Genomic DNA, 4717 nt, shown 5'->3' on the forward strand with positions numbered 1-4717 from the left:
GTAATTTTTCCACTTACTGAATTCATTTGAGCAGAGCCCCAACCATGTTACCCAACCTTTGCACATAATGCATTCCCGGAAATGTGTTTGAAGCTGATTTCGCAAAACTCAAACAATAGATTTCTGTGCTGTAAAGAACATCCCATTTACTAAGGACTACGCCAAGTATGAAATCCCGAACTACTTTTCATCTCTTAGATGTCATTGTCCAAGATGTATTTCCAGGATTTCATACAGGTTATTTTTAAAAGTAATTGGATTTATCTTATTGTGTATTGTTTGGTCCTGCTTACAAAAGTGATGGGTGCTTGTTGCAACAAAAAATTCAATTGTTAGAGAAATATGCAATGCGGAAAGTAAAAGTAGTGTGGAGATTGCATGCAGAAACACACACAAATGGTTGGTGTGTGTGCCCAGGGAGGGGCCGTCCCGCCAAGATGTCAAAGCATCAGAATACAGAACATGAAAGAAATGGTTAAAACAGCATGTATGTTGCCTTAGTAGGTTTTGCCAAGTTGCCCTCCCCAAAGGTTCTACCAAGAGATGCCCTTGCTAACAGTTTGGAGATTTCGTGTTTCCCCATGCCTCCAACTCTGGGCATTCCCAAGTTTCTTCATTTGGTTAAATTGAGGGGAAATTGGGGACTAGATTATGAAAAGCACACACATGCTCCAATTGTGTCCATTGCCTCCATAATTAAACTGGTCACCCAGCTTAAGCCTCAAGGGTCCAGCTGAAAGATTTGTTTCTTTTGACATGAGCTTCCCTTCCCTCCACTTGCCCCCAACCCCAGTGGCCTTTAGCTTCCTGTAATGGACCAAACTGCTTCCCACCTCATGTGCACAGTCTGTGCTTCTTCAACTAGAAAACTATTACTCACCCTTCAAAGAGACCTAGAGTAAGTTCCTGAACCTGTTTTCCCATTTGTAATAATCTCATCCCCTTCGTGGAGGTGCTATGAAGATCATATGAAATACATAGTTTCAAACACTTGGCACAGTGTTTCACAGTTTTAGGATTTCAGCTCAAGGGGCACCTCCTCCAGGAAGTCCTCCCTGACCAACTTGCCCAGGTCAGGTCATGGACCCCTCAGTGACTCTTTTTTGGTATATATCATAAATACAATGTGGGAAACAAAGGCAGAAGAAAAATAATTAAATTTCCTTACAACCTAAAACCCATTAACGAGTCCTTGAAACAGGCAAAGTGACATTCCTCTAGGCACTCAACTACTTCGATGTTGACACTTTGCTAAGGGCAAAAGGCAATCCTAGCCCGATCCACCTCCCCACCCCCCCACCCCATCCTGTAAGGCTCCTTTAAAATATAAAAATTCTTTTGGAAGCTTTGTTTATCTCTAAACCCCCCAAGATACATGTTGGCAGTCGTTCCCCCAAGCATGTGGCCCACCGATATACATCTGAAGGGTCTCATGACTAAGGTTTTATTAGACGGTAATAAATGACCTTTTCCCAACGAGAGCTAGCCCCCTCAGGGTCCTGGAAACCTTGCCTCCAAAATTGCTTTAGACCCTTACGCTCTATCCCTAACCCCCTCCCAACTTGAAAGTATGCAACGGGCCACTCCTCATGACCCCAGTGCCGCTCTTTCTGCCCAAGGGTCCTGTCCCCGGGCTTGAATAAAACCACCTTTTTGCACCAAAGACGTCTCAAGAATTCTTTCTTGGCCCTTGGCTTCGAATCCTAAGGTTCTTACCTACCTTCCAATATAATAATTACTTGTGATATCATCTGCTTTGTGTTTCTCTTTACCATTAAGACCATGAGCTCTGGAAGGGCAGAAATGGTGCCCAGCACCATGCTTGCCACCAGGGGAGGCACTTGATGCATGTCTATCAAATTAATGATGTGATGAGGGAGCGGAAGGCTAGTGGAGACAAAGCACAAGCTGACAACCCCACAACCTTCCCCCTCTTGGTGGAATGTGTGTGACAGTCTTCCAGGAAACTTCCAATTTATCTTAATGTTAATGCTTTGCCAGAGGAAAAAACAGACTTAGCTTGATAATAACATGGCCTCCAGGATCCTGAGGATCTTCTTTAGCATATGAAAGTCCTTTTGGACACCTCCCTTTGTCCTTACCGCCCTCATCCCCACAGTATATCATCATTTGCTCCTCACCTTCCAATGCCGCTCTTTCTGCCCACAGGTCCTGTTCCTGTGTTTAATAAAACCACATTTTGCACCAAAGATGTCTCAAGAATTCTTTCTTGGCCATTGGCTCCAGACCTCACCCCACCGAACCTCATCAACATTCCAAAACTACATCAAATGGATGGATCAGTAAGGGCTGTCTTTGACTCAATTATACCAACATGTCAGAGGCTACATTTCTTTTTTCTTTTTAAGATTATTTATTTGAGAGAGAGACTGAGGGGAGGGGCAGAGGGAGAAGGAGAGAGAGAATATCAAGCAGACTTCCCGCTGGGCGCAGAGCCTGCCTTGGGCCTTTATCTCAGCAAACTGAGCCAAAGTCAAGAGTGGGACGCTTAACTGACTGGACGACCCTGAAGCCCAGGGGCTACTTCTTATCACTGTTATCAGCACATCCATTTTCTCCCCATCCACACCTTTCTATAAAGACAGAAGATAAAATGCAGTAATGCTCCTACTACCGCACAAACAAGCCAAGATGGCCACAAAGCTCCGAAAACTGCTGGTGGGTAGGCAGCACCCCCACGTGATCGCTGGAAATGTTTGTTTCTCTGTCCATCCACAATTGCCAAAATTCAATACTCTGGTTATATCTTCTGTTTGTCCTTCCGAATCAACTGCCCTGAGAGGCTAACAGCATGGCTGGCTCCCTTGCTCTCCCTGCCTTCTGGTGCAGCCAATGCGAGGCTCCAGCAGGAGATGGGAGGATGGCAGGCAGCAGAAGGAGGGGTCTTGCTTCCCCTCTCCAGAACACTAGCCGGATCTAGTGACTCGATTTTAACGTACAAAAGGTGGCAGTAGAAGTGATGCTGTGTGATGCTAGGTCGTAGAAGATGCAACTCCCACCTGGCTTTTCTTCTCTTATTGGATCCCCTGCCCTGGAGAGGCCAGCTGCCAAGTTGGGGGTATACTCAAGCAGCCCAGGGAGGGAAGAATTGGGCTGTCCCACCGACAACCAGCACCTGCCAGCCAGCCATGTCGAATGGACCCTCCAGCCCCCGTCAAACATTCAGGAGACTGCAGACCTGGCCAAGATCTTGACTACAATATTTATGAGAAACCCTGGGCCAGAAAGTCCAGCAAAATCATTTCTAAATTCCTGATGCACAAAAACTATACGAGACAGTTTGATGCTCTGTGCCTGGAACAGTGCCTAGTGCAGAGTAAGAGCTCGATATGATGTCCATTATTATGAGAATCTAGCAGATCTGGGGGCGCCCGGGTGGCTCAGTCAGTTAAGCGTCCCAACTCTTGGTTTCCTCTCAGGACATGATCTCGGGATTGTGAGATCGAGCCCTGCGTCGGACTCATGCTGGGCAGGGAACTTGCTTAAGATTCTCTCTCTCCCTCTCCCTCTGCTCACCACCACCACCCCCCGCCCCCTACCTCTCTCTCTCTCTCTCTCTCTCTCAAAAAAAAAAAAAAAAAAAAGAGAAGCTAGAAGATCTTGTTCATGTTGGAGGTGGATGGGTCTCCCACCTGTTTCCTGCCTGCTTGCCACCCACCCTGGCAGCAACCTCCCTCTCCACTGGGTAAGTAGTAATTATATACCATATCTTATATATACTGTATATATGTATAACAAGAGAGCCCCTCCACACCTCCCCACTTCCTTCAGGATAAAATCCCAGGTACTCTATGCCGCCTACCCACACCCCTCCCTGCTTGAAATTCCACATTAAGTCAGGAAGAACTGTGAACCGTTTATATTCACTAATAGGCTCCAGAGGAGGTGCACTGACCCACAGACAAAGTTCTGGAGGTCAAATAGAAAATATTAGAACACCTATATTTTTTAATCTCCATTTTTTGGTGTGTTTGTTAAAGAATATCTTTATGTAATAGGGGCCCATGGCTGGCTCAGTGGGCGGAGCATGTGACTCTGGATCTCAGGGTCACGAGTTCAAGCCCCACCTTGGGTGTGGAGCCTACTTTAGAAAAAATATAAAAAATTGTGCTAGCCAAGAGGATTCTCAACCTTCCGATTTACAGTGCAGATTCCCAGGAACCCCTAGACTACAGGCTGCTGCCAGACTGCTAGGGACCAGTAACTTCTATTTTTTAACAAGCATCTTCCCCTTCGCCCAACTACCTGCTCCTTTGGCTGTGGCACGCAGTAGGTTGGCCCAGTGACTAGTTAGCCTACCCCATGCCAGGTGCTAGTACGTGCTCTACCCCAGGTCTCGAATCCGGGCAGACACACATAACCAAGATGTAGCCACTGTATCATCCCCATTTTACAGAGGAGTAAACTGAGGTTGAGAAAGGCGACACAGTCGCGTAAGAGACTCAGAGCGAGCAGGGGGCCCAGGTCCTAATTTGTGCCCATTTCCTGAGGGAGGGGAGGAGGGAGAGCGATGAAGTGGGGGAGCGCGAGCTGAGAGGGACACGGAGATTCGCGGCGGCCTTCCGATGCGGCCCCGCCCCCACGAGGGACGTGAAGACGCGGACCCCGCGCAGCGTGGGGACATGTGACCGACTGCAGAGGCCGCGCCGCCTCCACCGCCCGAGGTCCGCGCGCTCCGCCGCAGGGTGCAGACCCC

This window comes from Callorhinus ursinus, unplaced genomic scaffold (assembly GCF_003265705.2).
Source record: "Callorhinus ursinus isolate GAN/ISIS: 27379988/994484 unplaced genomic scaffold, GSC_fseal_2.0 scaffold82, whole genome shotgun sequence".
Taxonomy (NCBI): Eukaryota; Metazoa; Chordata; class Mammalia; order Carnivora; family Otariidae; genus Callorhinus; species Callorhinus ursinus.